Raw genomic sequence first — 24,196 nt, forward strand, 5'->3', positions numbered from 1 at the left:
ATGTTTTAATTCAATTCCCATCATTCTTTTTTGGTTGTTATTCTGCTGTTGTTATTCTCGAGACAGAAAAAAAAAAAAAAAAAAAAAAACAAGACTTTTCACTTGAGCAAGTTCTTAACCTGTCTGTACCTCATCTTCCTTATCTCCAGAATGGTCAAGAACTATAACTCTTAGGACTTCTGTGAAATTGAAAGAAGATAATGTATATAGGTAAATTAACATAATGTCTAGTATAAAGTAGCATGCAATAAACGTTAGTTTCCCGATTTATTCTTTCCAACATAAGTTTCTAATTTATTAACTTTAAAAGTTCTTGCCTCTTTTTTTTTTTTTTTTTTGAGATGGAGTCTCGCTGTGTCGCCCAGGCTGGAGTGCAGTGCCCGGATCTCAGCTCACTGCAAGCTCCGCCTCCCGGGTTTACGCCATTCTCCTGCCTCAACCTCCCGAGTAGCTGGGACTACAGGCACCCGCCACCTCGCCCGGCTAGTTTTTTGTATTTTTTTAGTAGAGACGGGGTTTCACCGTGTTAGCCAGGCTGGTCTCGATCTCCTGACATCGTGACTGGCCCGTCTCAGCCTCCCAAAGTGCTGGGATTACAGGCTTGAGCCACCGCTCCCAGCCGTTCTTGCCTCTTTTAATGTGTAATAGATATTGTAATAAATAATAACATTCTAATAAAATGATTTCTAGATAAAAATACTTCAGCAAATCATGTAATTTCATCCCCCTTGATTTAAGCAAATTGTTAATATGACCATTTATTGAAACAATTGCAGATTCATTTGATACTAATCTTTGGAGTTTCCTGATTAGTAAATGTGGGGTTTACACAATTCTGTAATGCAGCTGTTATTGGAAAAGTCAGTACAAAGTTCAGCTGCAGTCTTGGAAATAGATTTCATTGTGTTTTATTTTTAGATGGTTCTTTAATTTCTGTTCCCTTTCTAAAGAAAGACTCAATTTCACTGTCCCTGGTATGTATTATTTCCATTCTCTTGGCTCGATCTTTTCTATTATTTATTTTTTCAAGTATAAAATTTCATTTGTGGTAGCCCCTGGGGTCATGGTTGTCAGAAACAAACAACTGAAATAGATATGTGAACGAGATTGGACTCACGTACCACATTGGTTGGCAAACTACAATAAGCCAATAAGGGGTTTTAGGGCAGAGATTTTAAAGGTCCTAAAATCATTGTAGGTATCAAAGATCTCGAATCCCCTTTCAATTTGCTTTGGGTCCTTTGCTAACATGCCACACAAACCAGTCAACACAGTCTTTAAACTTCTGCTTCCCCTCTGGCTTTACGAATGTGAGCCATGTCAAGCCTGGGGAAAACATGTTTCTCCCTCACCTGTCTCTTTTCCTAAAAGCCACACCCATTGGGTAATGAGTGAATACCCTGGGTATTCTTTTTAATAAAGAAATATTTAGTGCCAAAGTGACCATTTCAGTTGTTCCTATGCTATCTCATTAAAAGAAATATATATAAGGGGCTACTTCCCACTTAGACATTCTAAAATGTTACCTCAAAAGACAGCCCTTACCAATCATATTATCAATTTCCTGCCAATCCCACTATAATCAAACACAGCTTTTTTTTCTTTCAACTAATTACAATCCATTTATCCCCCTGCTAAATTCCAAGTCTTTTCCAATTTTACCTCTAACTGCTCCCTCTATACAATTAGTAGTCCCATTCATACCAAGTTGCAGTAACTGGAGTTGATGCGGCATAAATAGAGCCTTAGTCTCCTTCCCTTCCTGATTCAACTTGATCAATGAGACCACCTTTGTCTTATTCATGTCGGGTTTACACTTCTTGGGTCGTGCTTCTACTCAGCCATCCTCTCTTGAGCCAGGGTACTGATCCCTGACCTCCTAAGAAAACTATCATTATCTAAAGAGTTCTTCCACGCTGACTCCTTCCCATACTCATTGGAACCTTGTGGTCTCCTTTAAGCTCAGGCCAAATGGTCGTCTTCCATTCTCACTGTAAAATAGGAGTTGAAAGCTTTACTTCTCTCCCAGGAGCCGGCTCTAGACCTGATATTCTAACTTTTACTTCCTCATTCCTGCCAGCCATAAAAAAGAAAGTGGGACCCATGGGGTGTCATCAATTTATATCTCAAAATAATATAATTGATTCTTCCCTGTCCCACAACAGGACAAATTTCAAGCCCTTTCCGCTAGTGAAAATTAACGGAGAAACTAAAAACAAAAAAAAGTAACAGTTCAACTAAATGTGTACACACATGAAATCTCTTCATTTTTGTAAGCTGTTTTTGGCAAACTCTTAAGCAGATACCAGCTAAGCATGTGGTGCTTTGTATTTCAATCAACTTGATTAAAAGGATGGAGGGACACTCATCAACATACTCGAAGATACATGAGCCTACAATAATAGAGCACCCTGGTCCTTGAGGTTTCTGCAGTCAGCTTCCTTTACAGCTCCAGATTCCCATGGTACAAATGTAAGTGACCTGGCAGCATTCTGTTAAAAATGTTTTATGTCCTTTGCCTTCGGAAGACAAACAGATTCACTTTAGCCTTTGCACCAGAATATAGCAAGCTGGACACCAATGTCTCCCCAGGCATAAGGAACTATTATTCAGTCTCCATCCCCTAGAGGGATAATACGGTACCCACAGAATCCATGGGAGTTAAATAAATATTTGCTAAAAATAACACTGGTATTTGGAATTCATTATTAGGGACTTGTTGTGATGGATTTTTCAGACTGTTTCTCAGATAAATCTTCTGACTACCCCCTGATGAGCAGAAGAAGTGCAGCAACTCTTAAATTAACATGATTAACCTAAATTGTAAGTTGTCAACATGTTCTATGCTATATATCTTTTCGGCTTTCGGGCTAACAAGCCTTTCCTAGAAAAATACAAAAATGTCATGCATTTTATCACTTTAACACATGATTATTTATTGTATCACTTCATTTGATTCCCAGGAGTTAGAGCTGCATACATAACTCTGGAATCATCGACATAAACTGTAAACCACTATACAAATATAAGCATCCTCATTGCTATCATCACCATCATCATCCTCACCATCATTATTCATAAAATCTGTTCTTTTTCCCTCCAGTATCTCCCTATGAATCACCATTTCCTCTCAGTACACAATCACTGTCCTTCTGGACCCTCATTGCCTCATGCCTGAATATCACAATGCATTTGTAAACAACTTTTCTAACTCCATGATCTCCCAGTCCCCACTTCATCTCATACAGGACCATCAGATGCAGCTCGCTAAAAATCTGCATTTACTATGTGTGAAACACTCTAATTCAATTCAATATTCACTTATTGAGAACATACCATGTCCAAACATTCACTATGAGGGAAGCAAAGATGAACAAGATAAGAGAGCAAAATATGTATACACAAATGACTACAGTCCTAGGCACAACTGAGAGCTGACGAAACAGAATTAAGACACAATTCTATGCAAACCCAGAGATGGTGGGATTTAATTCACATTGAGTACATTTGGAAAGGTATAATTGAGGTGGTGGGATGTGGAGGCAGCTTCAAAGTAAATAATAAATTTTTTGAATGATAGAGATAGGAAGACCTATAGGAAGAGAAAAATGTGAGCTAAGACACAAAAGCAGAAGATCATAGGTTATATATTATATATATGTTTTATGTATTTTATATATATATATATATACACATATATATATTTTTTTACGGCAATGCCATTACACCGAAAATGCAGTGTGTGTGAGTTTCCTATACCAATTTCTACTGTAGATTTATAGATCACATAGCCTCCTTGACCCATCCACCATTCATCAGCCAGTGCCCACATTAGAAATAACGGAGAGAGTTGAAAAAACTGAAGAAAAATTAAGGTTTCCTTACCTTTTTATCACCTGTTAGGGTTTTTCTTAATTAATTTTGCCAGACCAAACATTTTAACTTACCTTAGGGTGAAACAAAGCTGTTTCCAACAGACCCTTAGTTCTTCCAGAAAAAAGCAAAAGGTGATTTGGCTGACTAGTTAGGAAAAAGCTGAGAACAGTTGTTTTCCTTATAAGTTGATTTTCTTGCTACGCTGCCAATTTAATCTAATAACCTACCTCTGCTTCTAAAAGCCACAAGCAGCCATAGCCACCTCCAAACAAGAAGCAGGTCATGTTCTCTTTTTGGTGCTGTCATTTGTCTTGCAGTTTACTGCCCCAACTCTGACACCAATTGCTCCCACTGCCTAATCTCTAGTTGCTACGTATTTGTGTTCATAAAAGTATAGTGTAGGAAATACCCAATAATTTGTTTTATTTTGCTCTGTGAGTCTTGTTTTATGTTTTTCCTTGATTATGAATCACTATGATTATAGTGATTTGGGGGGATCATATCAAAACCTATGTTTTTATCAGGCATCCCAGAAGAATTAAAGCAAGAGCAATTCTTTGTTTGAATTGAATTTATGGCTGCAGAATGAAGACAAAGCTTGTGTAAAAAGGCTAAATTTAAGTACAAAAAAGATAAGAAATCCTGCTCTTGGAGCTCCATATTAGCCAAATGACAGAAAGCTGACTTCTGTCTAAGGTTTAAAAAAAAAAGCTTAAGTCCTTACCTGTGGAATCTTAAGTGTTGTGCGAAACCCTGTCTCTACCAAAAATACAAAAAAATTAGCCGGACGTAATGGTGCACACCTGTGGTCCCGGCTACTCAGGAGACTGAGGTGGGAGGATCACCTGAGCCTGGAAGGTGGAGGTTGTGGTGCACTGAGATCACACCACTGCACTCCAGCCTGGACAACACAGTGAGGCACCATCTCAAAAACTCCCCCTGCCAAAAACAAAACACACAAACAAAAAGCTGAAAAAACTAACCCCTTCTTTGCTCAGGAACTGAAAACCACCTTTGTAAAGCTAATGAAAGGCCACAAGAGAAAGGTTATGGGAGGCGCCGGAACTTTATCACCTAGGCTGGAGTGCAGAGGCATGATCTTGGCCCACTGCAGTCTCTGCCTCCTGGGCTCAGGAGATCCTTTCACCTCAACCTCTTGAGTAGCGGGAACTGCAGGTGTGCACTACAATCCTAATCCCTGCCCAGGTAGTTGTTTTGTGTTTTTGGTAGAGATAGGGTTCTGCCATGTTGCTCAGGCTGGTCTTGAATTCCTGGCCTCAAATGATCTGCCCCCTTGAGCCCGCAAAGTGCTGGGATGATAGGTCTGAGCCACCATGCTGGCCCAGCGTTATATATTAAACAAGATCAACAAAATGTCCAATTCCTTCTCACAAAAGTGGCTAAAAGAATATTCCCCTGTTACCATCTTGCTGACTCTTCTTCGACTTTCTGATTTTTCTCTTTGTATCTCATGTTATTTTTATTCATCAGCATCTGCACCTTGTACCTGCTACTGTTTCAGGGCTCTTCCTGGAGCTGCTTCTTAGCCTTTCCTCATATCAATGCTTTAAAAAACTGCATTTAAGGCCAGGCGTGGTGGTTCACGCCTGTAATCCCAGCATTTTGGGAGGCCGAGGTGGCCAGATCACGAGGTCAAGAGATTGAGACTATCCTGGCCAACATGGTGAAACCCTGTCTCTACTAATAATACAAAAATTAGCTGGGCATGGTAGCATGTGCCTGTAGTCCCAGCTACTCGGGAGGCTGAGGGAGGAGAATCACTTGAACCCAGGAGGTGGAGGTTGCAGTGAGCCGAGATCATGCCACTGCACTCCAGCCTGGCGACAGAGTGAGACTCCGTCTCAAAAAACAAAAAAGAAAAAACAACAAAAAAAAAAAAAAGAAAAAAACTGCATTTAAGTACGAAATATGTATAAGTTAAATTTACATATTCTCATTTGTCCAAGGAGTTAAGTTAATCCTCTGCCTCCATTTTGGCACACTCATCACAGGATTGTGCAAGAACCCTGTCTTGATGTATTTATTTAATTTCCTTTTATTTCCATTCTAATATGCTTAGATATTCTTTCATATTAATATATCCTACATAAACATGTATCATAGTTTGAAGTGCATAAACTATTTTTCATTTCATTGACAGTATTGTGCTATAGCTCCCACTGTAGTTCTTAGGCATATGGAGCAAATATTTTGCAACCAGATTGCCCAAGTTCAGATCTAGAATGTCCACTTACAATGTCACCTTATATACCTCAGCTTCTTCATCTATAAAACACGGATGTAATAATCCATCACACGGTCATTATGAGCTCTGAACAGTAACTGGCACATAGTAAATACTAATAAGTGTTTTCTATTATTGTTAACATTACTATATGTTTCATATATCCTTATTTCATAAGATCTCTCCATGTTACTAACAAAGCTGGGCTATGGCTTCTAACTGCCACATCATATCCCATATTGTATGTCCACCATATTCCATTTCTCCATTATCCCTCCTAGACTTGATATCGAACATCCCCTTTTGCACCTGGTATCTGAGTACTTTTTCTGCAAATAGTCTGTTCCACTTTGCTTATATTTTATTGTTTTTTCCTATATTTTTCTTATTTATTTATAAAGCTCCCTGTGTGTTGTAGATACATATCTCCTGTCAGATACAGACATTATAAATACCTTTCCCATTCTTATACCTGCTTATTTTGTTCATGACACCCATAATTTAAAAGAAATCTTTAATTTTAACACAATCAAATTAATCCATTCTTTTAGCTCGTGATTTGTGCTTTTCAGATTTTCTTTATAAAGTTGTTCCTCAACCTTAGGTGACAAAAATATTCTCCTATATCACAGACTATTAACTTTGCAGGATTAATCTACCTGAAATCCAACTTTGTAGTGTTAGGCAGAAATTCAGTTTCATTTTCTTCCACGGAGTGATCCAGTTTTTGCAAACTATTTACTATGTCCTTTCTTCATTAATTTGGGCTGGGATGATTTCTATGAAACACTCTGCATGGCAAAAGCCAGCTGCTTAATATATAAAAACCTATCCTAATGCTAAATTCTGTGTTTCTCTCTAAGAGGACTATTGAGTTCTTTTGGTCAGGTGTGTACCCAAAGCTTTCATGCATAATCCCTTCCTCTCAAGTTTATGTGGGTATTTCTTTTAACAAGTTCACATGGGAGAATAAATTCAAAGCAAATATTCAACTTGCCTACTCGCTCACTTGCAGAGACTGGTATGCTTGTTTAAAGAACAAACAAGCCTAATTTGGCCCTGGTTTTTGATTCTGTTTCTGAGAAGTGGCTTTCCATTTTTCTTATGCCAAAACTAACCTTTTCTTGGAAGCCTGCCTTGACTTTATTTTCCTCTAGCTACCATGTTTATCCCGAATCTCCAGAAGGATTTTATCATTCAACCAATTTTGAGTAACTACGATGCACGAGGCAAAGTACAAGTTGAACTGTGTCAACAAGACAGTGAATAACAGTAAACTGCACAGAGTCTCTGATCCAATGGAACTAATAATGAAGAGACTAATTAAGTGAATAGTCAAATATATCTATAAATTATAAACTATGGTAAGTGCAGAGAAGGAAATCAATGAGGTACTGTGTGAGAATATAATTGAGGAGGTGGAGGCCTTACCTAGACGAGGGATTTTTAAGGCATTTTTGAAGAAGTGGAGTTTAAGATATGAGCTAATGAAGTAGGAGTTATCCTAGTGGAGGAGCCAAGTGAAGGCCCTGAGAGGGAAACAAGCTTGGTGGGTAACTGTGAAGCCCTGAAAGACAGTCTAATGGCTGCCAGAAAGGTTTTATATTTTGTGATGAGACTGTGATTTGAGATCATGGGAACTGGAACCATTTAAGTCTTTCTAAACCGAAATTCTCACAAAGACCAGGATTCCATGGTGTTTCTGGAGGAAACTACAGATTAAGCAACATTTTTAAAAATCCTCAGATATTCTTAGAGGCTCTCTGAAACTGAGAGCCCCAAATCAGGATACAAAGATTAAAAAGATAGTTCTTCCACTTACAATGTACATAGATGCAAGAGAGTATCACTTTCATCCTAAATACAAGGAAAATGCAGAAAATCTATAAAATCATAATTTTATTGGAACCTATGAGAGCCAAGGTTTCAAAACAACCAAATATACAGAATTCTAAAATGTAACAAGCTTTTCCAAGAATTGGGAACTATTAACTATTGTGTCGGTGGCAGAGCATGGGAAGAAGAGGTAGCAGCAACAGAAGTGAATAGAAAGGAAACAAGGAATCTTTTAATGTATCTTAAAGGCTAACTGTGGGCTAATGATAATTTAGAATCCCTAAGAGCTCCAGATGCAAAAAGAGTGCACAAACTTACCAGCAATTTTACACCTCCTTCTACCAGTTGCTCACAAGAAAGACTGGGAGGCAGAAGACATGAGAGAGTCTCTCTCAGGGGTACTGTCATAGAGGTGGCACAGTAGCATGGAGAATTGGCACAAACCCAGCAGTGTCCTAGACTCATATGTCTTAGAAAGTAAAACCCTCACACTCACCTCCCCCTTACCAGGTGAATGATGATAAGCACTGGGGCTGTGTTAGAAACTAGTGTCCCGTGGTGTTGGAAAAAAGACTAGAAAGCACTCCTGAAAACCACCCCCCTGAAAAAAGAAAAGAAAAGTCTTTAATTGCTGGGGAGTGACAGAAATTCACCCTTCCCACATTGCACTGAAGTGAAGCAAAAATGAAAGCATCTGTCACTGGGGGAAGGACAGGAAGTGCATTCATGTTCAGGATCTTAAATTAATACAAAGCAGAGGCCTGCTGCAATAAAAGAGAAACAAGAAATTTGGCTGTACCCAAGATCCCCCAAAGACACAAAGCAAAGTTTGGCAGACACAGGAAGAAAGGTCAGGAATGTTAAGAAAGCCCACACCTCAGGTTCAAGAACAAAAAGCTACCTAAGACTGATGCCGGATAAGAAAAACAAAGGTATCCTCTAATATCACCACAAATAGTCTTAAAGCAAGTAAAAAGCAATGGCACATTACCACAAGAGAGGTGAAAGAGCACCACTGCAAGAGACACATCTGACCTGCCGGCACAGAAGGCCTGCTAAAAAGAAGGATGGATCTGAGGATGGATGAGGAAGACTCAGAACTACCACTCCCTCCCATTTCACTCTGGAAATCTAGAACTTCCACTAAGAACAAAATAACATGTTTTCTACTGTAGGAATTTGAAGTGTATGTCACAATAAAATAACTAGCAACAACAAAATTCAAACCCAGTGAAATTACTGGGATTAATTTAACTCCCCATGCTAATGACCTGATAGGAAAAGAGGTGTGACAATTGTAAGGCATAAATACTATTTACTTCAGTTTCTACTGATCTATACACAATGTTAGCAGTAAAAAATTATGAGACACAAACATGACAAACTCACAGCTAACATGACACTGAAAAGGTAAAAACTGAAAACCTTTTCTGTAAGATCTGGATTGAGACAAAGATGCCCACTTTCACTACTTTTATTCAACATAGTATTAGAAGTCCTAGCCAATTAGACAAGAGAAAGAAATAAAAGACATTCAATTTGTAAAAAAAAAAAAAAAAAAAAAAAAAAGTAATATTAGCTTTCCTTACAGATGACATGATCTTATGTTTGTAAAAACCTAGACTCCATCAAAAAAGTGTTAGAGCTGATAAACAAATTCACAAAGTTGCAGAATATGAAATTAACATAAAAAGTTAGTAGCATTTCTATATGCCAATAGCAAACAATCTGAAAAAGAAACCAAAAGGGTAAAACCATTTACAGTAGCTTCAAATAAAATAAAATACAAGAAGGAAACTTAGCCAAAAAAGTAAAATATCTCTACAATGAAATCTGAAAAACATTAATAAAAGAAATTTTGAAGAGGACACAAAAAATGGCAAGATAGTCCATGTTCATGGATTAAAAGAATCAATATTGTTAAAAATGTCAATACTATGCAAAGCAATCTACAGATTCATTGCAATCCCTATCAGAATACAGATGACATTCTTCAAATAAATAAAAATGACAATACTAAAATTAATTTGGAAATACACACACACACACACACACAATAATAGCTAAACCAATCCTGAGCAAACAAAACAAAACTGGAGGCATTACACTACCTCACTTTGCAATTAACTACAAAAATATAATAACAAAAACAGTATGATACTAGCATAAAAACAAACAAATAGACCAAGAAAACAGAATAAAAAATCCAGAAATAAATCCATGCATTTACAGTCATAGCACTTTTGATAAACGGACCAAGAACATACATTGTAGAAAGAACAGTCTCCTCAATAAATGGTGCTAGAAAAACTAGATATCCCTATGCAGCAGAATAAATTTGACCTCTATCTCTTGCCATACACAAAAATCAAATCAAAGTTGATTAAATAGTTAAATGTAAGACCCAAAACTGAAAATACTAGAAGAAAATATTGGGAAAACAATCTAGGACATTGGTCTGAGCAAAGATTTCTTGTGTAAGAATTCAAAAGCATAGGCAATGAAAGCAAACATGGACAAATGGGATCATAGCAAGCTAAAAGATTCTCCACAGTGAAGGAAACAATCAACAAAGTGAAGATACCACCTACAAAATGGGAGAAAATATTAGCAAACTCCCTATCTGACAAGAGATTAATAACCAGAATATACAAGGAACTCAAATAACTCAATAGTTAACAAAAAACAAATACTCCAATTTAAAAATAGTCAAAAATATGAATATGCATTTCTCAAAAGAAGACATGCAAATGGCCAAGAGCCATATCAAAAAAATGCTCAATATCACTGCTCATCAGAGAAAGGCAAAACTACAATGAGATATCATATCATCCCAGTGAAAATGGCTTTTATCAAAAAGATAGTCAATAATAGATACTGGTGAGGATGTAGAAAAAAGGGAATGTTTGTACATTGTTGGTAGGAATATAAATGAGTACAGTCACTATGGAGAACAGTATGGCAGTTTCTCAGAAAACTAAAAATAGAATTATCATATGATCCATTATGATCCAGCAATCTCACTGGTGGGTATATATCCAAAAGAAAAGAAATTAGTATATGGAAGAGATATCTGCACTCCCATGTTTATTGCAGCACTATTCACAATAGCCAATATATGGAATTAACCTACATGCCCATCAATGGATGAATAAACAAAATATGGTGCATATTCACAATACAATATTATTCTGCTATAGAAAAGAATAAAATTCTATTATTTGTAAAAACTTAGATGAAACTGTAGGACATTATATTAAATGAAATAACCCAGGTGCAGAATCAGAAATATCACATGTTCTCATTTATCTCTGGAAGATGAAAAGTTTGATCTCATAGAGATAGAGAGTAGAATGCTGGTTATCAGAGGCTGCAAAGGGTGGTGAGGAAGGGGGAGCAAAGATAGCTTGGTTACAGGTACCAAAATACAGTTAGATATAAGGAATATGATCTAGTGTTTGGTAGCACAGTAGAGTGACTGTAGTTAACCATGATTTATTGTATATTTCAAAATAGCTAGAAGACTAGAATTGGAATGTTAATTACACAAAGAAATGATAAATGTTTAAGGTGATGGATACTTTAATTATAATTTAATCATTATACATTGTACGCTTGTATCAAAATATCACATGCACCCCATAATTATGTGCAAATACCATGTATCCATGAAAATTTTAAAATTTTAAAAATTATGAGACATAAAATATCAGCAAGATAAATTGATCCATTGTCAAAAAATTAAGCAGTCAACAGAACTAGACCCAGAGATGGTCCAGATAATGGTACAACCACATAGAGACTTTAAAATGAATATAGGCTGGTCACAGTGGCTCACACCTCTAATCCCAAAGCTTTAGGAGGCCAAGGCAAGAGGATCACTTGAGGCTAAGAGTTCCATAGCAGCACTGGGCAACATAGCAAGACCCCATCTCTTCAAAACATTTAACCTTTAGCCAGATGTAGTGGCGTATGCCTATAGTCCTAGCTAATTGGGAGGCAGAGGCAGGAAGATTGCTTGAACCCAGGAGTTTGAGGTTACGGTGAGCTATGATCGTGCCACTGCACTCCGGCCTGGATGACAGAACAAGACCCCACCTCAAATAAATAAATTAGTGTAACTTAATTTAATGAATATGATTAGTATGTTAAAAGATGAAATGAGGCCAGGCGCGGTGGCTCAAGCCTGTAATCCCAGCACTTTGGGAGGCCGAGACGGGCGGATCACGAGGTCAGGAGATCGAGACCATCCTGGCTAACACGGTGAAACCCCGTCTCTACTAAAAAATACAAAAAATTAGCCGGGCGAGGTGGCGGGCGCCTGTAGTCCCAGCTACTCGGGAGGCTGAGGCAGGAGAATGGCGTAAATCTGCCAGGCGGAGCTTGCAGTGAGCTGAGATCCGGCCACTGCACTCCAGCCTGGACGACAGAGCCAGACTCCGTCTCAAAAAAAAAAAAAAAAAAAAAAAGATGAAATGAGCAAACGCTTGGAAAGAACAGATAATAGATAATCATATTATCTCTATATCTACCACAGAAATTAAAGAGTCCTCCAAAGAAAACTCTGGACCAAAATGGCTTCACAGAGTGAAATCAACCAAAAATTAGGAAAGAATTAGTATAAATTTTCAATCACCTCTTTAAGAAAGTCAACAAGACTTGACACTTGACAACTCATTTTATTAGGCCAGCATAAACCTATCACCAATACCAGACACTGCAAACAAAACACACAAGGATATACTTTATAAATATAGATGTAAAAAATAATAAATATTTAAATCTAAACACAGTTTTTAAAATTACTAGCAGTCCAATCCAGCAACATACAAAAAGGATAATACAACACAACTCAGTTAGCTTTATCCTAGGAAAGCAAAGTTGGTTCAACATTAAAACATCAATTAATTTAATTCATCATATTAACATACAAAGAAAGCAAAAGTAATATATGACTATCTTGATAGATGCAGAAAAAAACAGTTGACAAAACTCAACATCCATTCACACAAAAATTCCCAATTCGAAACACAAGGGAATTCTTCTGTCTTAAAAAGAACATGTGTAAAATACTACAGAATACATACAATGGTGAAAGACTCAATATTTTCTCCCTAAGATCACAAAAAAGACAAGTTGATCCACCCTCACCACTCCTAATTAACACTGAACTGGAGTAAATTTGCACATTCATGCATGTGGGAACACACATACATATATACATATATACACACACACATACATACACACACACACACCCCCAAACAGATTGGAAAGAAAGAAGTATAACTCTCTCTTTACAGACTACATGATTGTTTACATAGAGAATCCCAGGAAATCCACAATAATGCTACTATAGCAATTTTGTTTATAATATCAAAAAGTTGGAAATAGTTAAATGTCCATTAATTGATGAATGGAGAAACAAATTGTGGTGCATAAACACAAAAGAATATTCCTTATCAAACATCAAGTAAAAATATTTGATACATGCAACATGGATAAACCTCAAAATCATTATGGCCAGGAAAGAAGTCAGACATGAAAGGCTGCATATTGTGAAATTCCTTTTATATGACATTGTAAAATTTAACAAAAAGCAAAACAAGTTTAGAAAATGGATCAATGTCTGCCAGCAGCTGGGGCTAGAAAGAAGAGATTGACTGCAAAGAGGCATGAGTGAACTTTTTGGGGTAATGGATATATGCTATATCTTGATAGTGCTGGTGGTTATGGTAACTGTATAAATCTGTCAAAATTCATTGTTTACTTTAAAAAGGTGTATTTTAGTGTCTTTAAATTGTACCTTAATAAATATGGCTTTTAAATGAAAGATGACTAGGACAGTCTCTGTATCATGGAGTTTGCAATTTATTGTTGGAGACAGATAAATGAACTAACTATAATATAATGTTTTAAAGGTAGCATTTCAACTAATATTTCATTCAACATGTATTTGTGGAGGTCATACTAAGTGCCAAGCACTGTTTTAGTCCTTAAGATACATCAGTGAAAATACCAAAATTTTTAAATGAAGTTTACGTTGTATTGAGGGCATATGCATAATAAGTTTAAAAAAATAAAGAAACCATAATATATTAAGTAATAAGTGCTATCAAAAAAGGCAAAGTAGTGCAGGGTAAGGGAGATAGGAACATGAAGGTAGAGGAGGTAAAGGTCTTGTTACAATGTAAAATCAGGTGGTAAGGGTAGATTGCATTGAGAAAGTGATATTGGAGCAAATAAATGTGAGCCACGTAAACCATGGGAAAGCATGTTCGAGGCAGAGGTAAAATCCCATCAACTGGCCAATGAATTTGGTGAGAGAATGTGTGATATGTTCCAGGAATAACGAGTGGGTCTGGAACAGAGTGAGCAAGGCGGACGATAGTAAAAAAAAATGAGTTAGAAAGGTCATAGGAAGGTGAATTGTATGGGACCCTTATAGACCATTGTAAGTGATATAGTTTAGCTGTGCCCCACCCAAATCCCATCTTGAATTGTAGTTTCCATAATCCCCACGTGTCATGGGAGGAACCAGGTGGAGATAATTTTGAATCATTGGGGCTCTTTGCACCCTCCTGTTCTCATGATAGTGACTTAGTTCTCATGAGATCTGATGGTTTTATAAGGGGCTTCCTCGTCCACTCATTCTCCCTTTCCTGCTGCCCTGGGAAGAGGTGCCTTCCTCCATGATTGTAAGTTTCCTGAGGCCTCCCCAGCCTCAGGAACAGTGAGTAAATTAAACCTATTTTTTTAATAAATTACCCAATCTCAGCTATGTCCTTATAGCAACCTGAGAATGGGCTAATACAGTAAGGATTGGGGTTTTTATCCTGTCAAATGGGAGACATTGAAATCAACCTAAATGCCTATCAATGACAGATTAGATAAAGAAAAGTATGGTAAATACACACCATAGAATGCTTTGTAGCCACAAAAAAGAATGAGATCATGTCCTCTGTGGGAACATGGATGGAGCTGGAGGCTATTATCGTTAGCAGACTAATGGAGGAACAGAAAACCAAATACCACATGTTCTCACTTGTAAGTGGGAGCTAAATGATGAGAACTCATGGACACAAAGAAGGGAACAACAGACACGGGGGCCTACTTGAGGGTGGAGGGTGGGAGGAGGAACAGGAACAGAAAAAAATAACTATTGGGTACTTGGTTTAGTACCTGCGGAATAAAATAATCTGTACAACAAGCCCCATGACACGAGTTTACCTATGTAACAAACCTGCACTGTACCCCCAAATCTAAAATAAAAGTCAAAAAAAGAAAATTTGTTTTATTTTGTAAATTTCTATATTTAATAATTTTATAATTTAAGTTACAAAATAAAATGTAATTCCAACTGTACAGCAATACAAACAATGCAAAATTACAAAATTGGTAACAAATAACTTCTGTCCATTGCAGGATCTTGAGAGGAATATATCATGATCTGACTTTCATTTTAAAAGGATCACTCTGGTCTTCATGTTGAGAACAGAAGGTTGGGACAAGGGTAGAAACCACTTAGGAAACTATTATAGTAATCCTAGGGAAAAGATAATGATGACTTAAAGATGGTGATAAAGGATAGGGAAAGAAAGGTTCCAATTCTGAATGTATTTCAGATGTTGAGCCAACAAGATTTCTTGATGGATTGAATATAGATACAAAGCAGAGGCAAGAATGAATGATTTTAGACCTGAGCAATAAGTATTATGAAGTTGTAAATAACTAGTGTTACAGAAGTTGAGAATAATGCAGGGGTTTGGTCTGAGATATTTGGGGGTAAAATATGTACTCCACATTGAACTGAAAATGTAGAGTATATAGATATATGCCTCTGGGGTTTGGGAGAGAGGTATAGGGTGGAGATATACATTTAAGAGTTGATGGCTATATATTATTTAAAACTTTATGGACAGATAAAATCACTAAGGGAATAAATATAAAAAGAGAAGAGTATCAATCACTGAACCTTGAGTTTCTCCAAAATTAAGAAGTTAAGGAGACTGAGAAGATGAACATGAGAGGAAAAGGAAAGGAAGAAAATCAGAAGAGTGTGGTGAAGGAAGTGTATCAAGAACTTTGTCAAATTCTGCTGATGGAATAGTAACTAAGGATAGCCCACTGGGTTCCATAACATGGTAACATGAACGACCTTTAAAAAGTGTGATTTCCAAGGACTGGAGGGGCAGACATCTAAATGGAGTAAGTTAAAAGAGAAGGAACACAATTAAAGACAAGGAGTAGAGATGACTCTTTCAAGGAATTCAATAATAAAAGTGAGCAAAGAAATAGTGTGGGTAGCTGGTAGGGAAAGTAGGGTCAATAGGTTTTCTTATTGTTTGTTTTACTTTTTATTATCAAGAATTTTATATATATGTATAAGTACAGAGAATAGTACAGTACCCATCACCAAGCTTTGATCATTATCAATATTTTGCTAATCTAATTTAATCTATATCCCACCTCACTCTTAAAGTATATCTTATGTTTCATATTATTTCACCTAAAAATACTTTAGAATGTACTTTCAACTGATGAGGGCATTTTGGCATAACCACAATACCACTGTCTCAGCAAACAAAATGTATGACAAGTCCTTAATATCGTCCAGTGCCTAATAAGTTTTGTTTTGCTTTATTTTTTGAGATAGGGGAAACAATAGAATGTATTTATGATAATTACAATAATCTAGTAGGAAAAAATTGACTGATATAAAAGAGACAATATGGTTGGAGCAGTGTCCTTGAGTAGGCAAGACAGGCATGTGATCCAGTGCACAAGTAGAGGAATAGCTGTAGATAAGAGTACGGATAGTTTATGATAATAGGTGAGAAAGCATTGTATTTGGTGTGGTTACAGGTGCTGGCTGGGCACTTTGGCAAATAGGGTAGTGGGATAGTGAATAATATCTCTTCCATCTGCTTTTATTTTTAGTGAATAAGATGCAAGGTCACTAGGTAAAATAGAGGATGGGCTGGGAGATGCTGGAAATTTGCAGAGAGAAAATAAGATGTTAAATAATAATCCAAGATATTTAGAGAGTAAATAGCTAGGGACATCCACTATGCCTTTATGAGCTTACTTGAAAGTTGTGGTCGTATGTTTAAGGTGAGAGTAATCAAGGTGGTTGAGAATTTTTCTCTAGCTAGAATCAGTTCCAGAATGGTGGAGCTACCCATAGGATATTATACATTTATGTAGGTCTGGCTAGCCCCAATGACCAGGGGAAATGTATTTTGAATGATGCAATAACCAGTATGAGCCTAAAATAATAAATAAAATGAATCAGAAAAAGAAATGTGGTGAATGGCAGGGTGAGGACACGAAAGAGGCACTGAAAACACACAAGGCAAAGAAGTAACGGAAAAATATTTGAGTTTAAGAAAACACACCAGATCGATTTTGCTGAAACTTAAAATGTAAAGAATGGAGTAGTAACACATCAAGCTAGAAAAGGATGTAGACCACGCAGAGCTTTATAACAGACCTGGGTTTTATCCAGCAGACAATTAAAGGTTAACAAATGGTTTTGAGAAGGGAAGATTCAGTTGTACAGTTAGAATAAAAATAAATAAAATAAGACGTATGTGAGGATTTGGGAAAGACACATGCAAAGTCAGGAAACCATGAAGTGAGGCATTTGGAGCAGGAATCTCCCAGGCAAGAAGCAACAAGTTTCTGAGCCAGAGCAGGAGAAAGGAAAAAGGCAGGAAACGAAAGAAGGAAATCAATTAAACAAAGGGGAATTAGCAGAATTTAATAATTGTTGCTGGGGTCTCCAAAACAGAGTAGAATGACTATATAGCAGTTGCAGGAAATAAACATTAGAACTTATTTTATCTTAAAAAATAGAATTTTCTTATATTTAATACATTGATTGGTAATGCGTGCAAATAATAACTAAATGAACTCATTTTGAAGTGCCTGATTAACCTTTTTTACTATTAGGGTGCAAGATCACAATAGTTTGGAGACCACTGTTTAGATGTGGGTAGAGTGTAGGAAGAAAAAGGAATGGAGAAGACTGGTTTCTACTCAAGTGACAGGTATATATTTTTGCCACCAAATAAGATAGAAAATAACAGATTAGAAGCCAGTTTTAGGGAAGGGTGACAATAAATTTAATTTTGGATATGTGTTTAGGTATCTGAGGACATCCTGGTAGAGCTTTCCAACTGACAATTGAATAAATTGGTTTGAAACTCAGGAATTAAACATACAGATTTGGAAACTAATAAGGTACAATACTGGTTAAAACTCTGAAAGTGGGTAAGTGGAAGAACACTAGGTAGCAGATCCAGGCAGAGGTGAGAGGGATAACGATATTTGCTGGCAGGAATGGGAGTGTCAGTGTTGACAGATTTGAGGTGTGTGGAAAAGATAGTCATGAGAAACCCAAAAAGAAATAAAGATGAGCAGAACCAGGAAAGCTGAATACAGAAAACAACAGTGGAGAATATTTTAAGAAGTAGCATGTATCGATTGTATCAATGTAGGAAAAGTACAATGAAAATAAAGAAGGGAAGAATAAATTTTGCCAACTGGAACATTTGTATCCTTCATGTAAGCAACATTTTAGAAAAAGTAATTGGTAGCAGAAAGATAAGTGGGTGGAGGAGTAAATAGAAATAAAGAAGGAGAGACAGTGAATATAAACTACCTTTTGATAACTCTGGATGAGTAGGAGGAAAAGATATTTATTTTGCTCATATCCACTTCAATTCTCCTTTGTCTCCATGTCTGTAAGTCTTCATCGTCTTTAACAGTACTATTATAATAATTACTGCCCTCAAGGGATGAAAGAGACAAAGAAAAAAAAAAAGAAGAGACAATATTAGCAGTAACAAGAACAATTGCAAAGATGATATTTAATATTTAATTACACAGCAACCCACTTAGGTAGGCCCTTAATTTTCATTCAATGTTTGCAGGTGAACTAAGACTGAAAGTGACGAGTGATTTGATCAAAGTATCACAGCCTGTAATGTAGAAATGATTGCTATGCACCTTGAGATCAAACTCTGTATAACCCAGAGTCAGTCTGGTTCATTCTGCCATACGGGAATAAGACCGGCCTGAAGTCCCAGGAGTTTTCCTCTTCTAGAACCACCTCTGGCTATCTTTTCTATATCTACTGAATTTTTAGTCTTCATTCTGTGTTATGAAGTTGTTCCTTTCTGTCTGCTCTGTACCAGGACTTCAACCCCTCTTCTTTAGCTTTCGCCAGAAAAAAACCCATTCCATGTGTGTTGAAGGGTCACACTTCACAGACAGGTTGGCTAGGTGGAGAGCAGGAAGTAACATCACAGCAAACAAAACAATCTCATATTTAATATCTTTGGGTTTTTTTGTTTGTTTTTTTTTTTTTTAAGTCTTTTAGACAATTCTGGCTATTCCGGCTCTGGATTCTTTCCATGTTATTTGACTCCATCTCTGTCTTTCCCCTCTCATTGCTACTTTCAAGATTCAAAATGCTGACTTATCATCCTTTTTTTTTAATAGAGAGAGAGAGAGTAATGTCACTGTAGTATTTTTGTTAAATCTTCTTCAATTCCTGGTGTTTTTATTTCCAACTCCAAGTGACCTAAAAGTTGCATATCTTTATTTTCCTAAGTAAGGACAGGTCCTTGCCTAAAAGGAATTTTATTTTCAGTGAATAAAAATATACTTTTCTCATTCAGTCATACAGGTAAAAGCTTTTGGTCATGCATCTTTTGATCTACAATCACAATTGATTAAATCAGTTGTTTTTTGCTGACTATAGTTGGAAAACTGCCAAAATTCATGGTTAATAATTTAATTATTTCTCTAATTGAATATGTGTTTGTTTAATGACATTTGCAATTTATGATTTCCTACAAATATAAACTTTGCAAGAACCCACAGATCTAGAATTTAAATAAACACTTAATGTAAGCCTCCTACAGGAAAACAATAATTAAAACAATACTAAAAGAAAAGGGTACTCCTTAAGCAAATAATGCTATTCTTTGCACATAAAGAATAGACATAATAAAAATGACAATTTACTTTCAAGACTGAGTTCAGTTGAAACCCACATGAATGCTCAGACTATTTATTCACTACCGAACCCCCCAGTGCCCAGAAGAGTGCCTGGTTCATACCAGCCACTACATAAATATCTGTTGGATGGACAAGTTCTAACTTAAAAACTAAATGTTTGAATGTGAGCTTGTTTTGACCCAATTTACATACTTCTTCAATAATTTTAAGTAAGGTTCAGATGGCTAGGGAAATTAAGAAAAATATTTAACAGTTTTAATAAATGAGCCTAAAGTAACATCTACCAAGTCACTATATTTAATTTGGATAGTGTAACCATTAGAACATGTCAAAGGAGATAAAAGGAATTAAATATGAGATTGAACTCCAAAGAGGAAAAACTCTGTTAACATTTACTGCATTATGCCATATGTTTATATTTCGTCAGTTATCTTATATTAAAATAATCCTTGCAAGGTAAGTGGCTGTGATAAGCAAAATAAGGCAACCTCCCCACAAACACCAAAAGATGTTCATATCCTGATCTCCTGAACTTGTGAATATATTGCTCTACATGGCAAAAAAAAAAAAAAAAAAAAAAAAAAGTATTTTGAAGCTGTAATTAAGTTAAGACTCTTGAGATGAGGGGGTGGGTCTAATTTAATCACATGAATACTTAAAAGTGGATAAACTTTCCTGGCAATAGTCTGTCAGGGAAAGATGCAGTGTTACTGAATTTGGAGAGGAAGGAATGCATCCAGCATCTAAGGACGCATGTAACTTTACACGCGGGAAAAGGCATGGAAACAGATTTTCCCTAGTGCTTCCAGAAGGAAATGCAGCCCTGTTGACACTTTGATTTTCACACAAGACCCATATCAAATTTATCAAATTTGATAATAAATTATCCTATAGTTCTGGATGTCAGAACTATAATCTATTTCAGAACTCTGAAATAGATTTCACTGAGCTAAAATCAAGATGTCAGTACTGGTCAGCAATTTCATCACTCCAATCTCTGCTTCCATCATCACTTCTCTTTCTTTCTGGACCTGTTGGCCTCCCTCTGATAAAGTCTCACATAGGCCAGGCACAGTGGCTCATGCCAGTAATCTCAGCATTTTGGGAGGCCAAGGTGGAGGGACTGCTTGAGCCCAGGAGCTTGAGACTAGCTTGGGCACCATCGTGAGACTCCATGTCTACAAAAAAATAAATAAATAAATTAGTTAGGCATAGTGGCATGCAGCTGTAGTCCCAGCTATCCAGGAGGCTGAGGTGAGAGGATCACTTGAGCCCCGGAGTCTGAAACTACAGAGAACCATGTTTTCACCACTGCATTCCAGCCTGGACAGTGACAGAGAAAGACTATGTCTGTGTGGGTCGCAGGGAAGAATCATGATTGCATTTGGTCTACCCAAATAATCCAGAATAATCTTTCCATTTCGAAATTCTTAGCTTTATCACATTTTTAAAATCCCTTTTACCATATGAAGTAACATATTCACAGGTTCTGGCAATAAGTTTGTGGACATATTTGGGGAGCTATTATTCTGTGTACCACACCTACAGAACTGTAAAATAACAAATTTGCATTGTAAATTCGCTAAATTTGTAGTAATTTATTATAGTAGCAATTATAAACTACTACAGTTGCATTATCCTTCATACGCTTGCAAAGAAACAAAGTTTCATAGAAATTAAACATCTTGCCCTAGTCACAGAACTAAAGAAAGCTGAATTTTCTGAGAATCATCTATATCCTAAATACCATACTAACTTGGATATTAGTAGCAGTACGAAAATTAGAATACACTACTAAACATTTCATTCATGCATTGATTCAACAAACAATTATAGAGTGTCCACTATGCACCTGGACCTGTTCTGGATAATCAGTTGTCTTGGTTATTCAGCATCTCTCTTTCTAACTTTCCCATTAATAATCCCTAATTGATAAAGCCCAATTTCTGTATAAGTTAAATTTATTTTAATATTATTTTCTTTACATACTAACAAAATACTCTGATATTTTATGCAACCTTTCAGAAAAAGTTTTACCGAAAATTATATTTAGAAGTTGGAAAGTAAATTGGCAAGTTTAAGATAAAGAAGGCCACCCTTGAACTACTCAAGTAGCTTCCTAAGAGGATGTGTACTCACCTTCTCCAATCCACTACTGTCTTAGTGTATTAGTCAGTTTTCACACTGCTATAAAGATACTACCTGAGACTGGGTAATTTATAAAGGAAAGAGGTTTAATTGACTTACAATTCCACATGGCAGGGGAGGCCTCAGGAAACACAATCATGGTAGAAGGGGAAGGAGAAGCAAGCACCTTCTTCACAAGGGATCAGGAGAAAGAGAGAGCAGAGGAAACTACCACCTTTATTTCTTTTAATTTTTATGGTTTTTTGTTGTTGTTGTTGAGACAGGGACTAGCTTTGTCACCAAGGCTTCAGTGCAGTGGCACAGTATTGGCTCACTGCAGCCTCAGCCACCCGGGTTCAAGTGATCTTCCCACCTCAGCCTCCTGATTAGCTGGGACCACAGGCACACACCACCATGCTTGGCTAACTTTTTGTATTTTTGGTAGAGACAGAGTCTTGCCATGTTGCCCAGGGTGGTCTCAAACTCCTGAGCTCCAGCAATCCACCTGTCTTGGCCTTCCAAAGTGGTGGGATTACAGGTGTGAGCCACCATGCTCGGCAGGAACTGCCACCTTTAAACCAATCAGATCTTGTGAAACCTTTCCGACTATCACAAGAACAGCATCGGGAAACCGCCCCCATGATCCAGTCACCTCCCACCAGACGCCTCCTTCAACACATAGGGATTACAATCCAAGATGAGATTTGGGTGGGGACACAGAGCCAAACCATATTACTTAGTTTGAGTACTCAGGGAACAGACTCTGTGACAGAAAATTACATGTAGTAGTTTTCTTAAAGTTTGCTCCTAGAAACAAGATTTGTAAGGAAGTGAAGGAAGCAGAATTAGGCAGAAATGGAAAATGAACTGTTACAGACAACAGGGGACTGAGAAAATCACACAGGAAGTCCAAGAGCTGAGATTACCCTTCATATGCGCCTGGAATTGAGGCAAAAGGGCTGAGTCCCTAAAACCCCATATTGACTAGTCATTGTTCCCAAAGAAAGGGCATGACCTTTTTAAGGCAGGTCCCTTTGAATAAAAACAATGGGTAGAGAGGTATTCAACTCTAAGCTGAGTGTAGCCAATATTCCTGGCAGCCAAAGTGACCATACAGCAGCCATACCTTCAATTTTAACATGACTCATACTGTATCTCCTTGTAGACCCATCCCCACTCTGTGGAACAATAATTCTACTTGCTCAGAACCTAAAATCTGGGGACAGGAAGCACAAATTATCCCAGTAGATCACTGGGAATGATAAGTGAGGCCACTCCTGCCTCATACTCTGTCAGTTCACAAGTACCAATGTTGGCTGAGACTTAGTCTCAGGAAATGCAAAAACCCCAGACTATTATGTCAATTCCATCCTGGACCTAATCTGAGCCCTAGTGAAAACTAAAATCTTTCAGTCACTTGTAAATGGGTCTGAGCACTATTACTAAGTAATGAGAATTATGAGATGTAACGATTTGTACTATACATTTGAGCGGATACCCCACAAGTTTGCAGACCATTCCGTAGGTGATGAAATAGACCAATTAGCTTTTGTAGGGTTTAAATCACACCACTAGGCATGTCATGTTCTATTAAACATTTCCATAGCTTTCTGTGAGTCAGCATACACATACACAGAAACACACACACATGCTCATGCACAAACATACACATATACATGCCTGTCTGACATTACCGCTCATTTATCTTGCTTCAAATGGTTTAAATACTATAAGCTGGCTTTGATTATTCCAAAATCCTAACATTTCCATTGCAATTAGGGACTCCAGTTCTATAACACCAATTCTGTCATCAGCCATAACCCACAGAGGACGGCCACCACTGAGCTTCTCAATGAAGCTGGTTCCTTTCACGAGAACATTATTTATTGCTCTGGAAAATGGAGTATCCTCTGTGGTTATCTAACACATCCCTCCAGCATGTTCTCTGAGTCTGTTGGTTTCTTCTTCCATTGTCTGCTATCGCAACTCTAGCATTTCTGCTTCATTAAATGTATGCCATTGCCTTCTCCAAACTTCTAAGAACCAACTTAGTTGCATTTTAATAGCATTTCTTGGCATCTT

The sequence above is a fragment of the Macaca fascicularis genome, chromosome 4 (assembly GCF_037993035.2).
Source record: "Macaca fascicularis isolate 582-1 chromosome 4, T2T-MFA8v1.1".
Classification (NCBI taxonomy): Eukaryota; Metazoa; Chordata; class Mammalia; order Primates; family Cercopithecidae; genus Macaca; species Macaca fascicularis.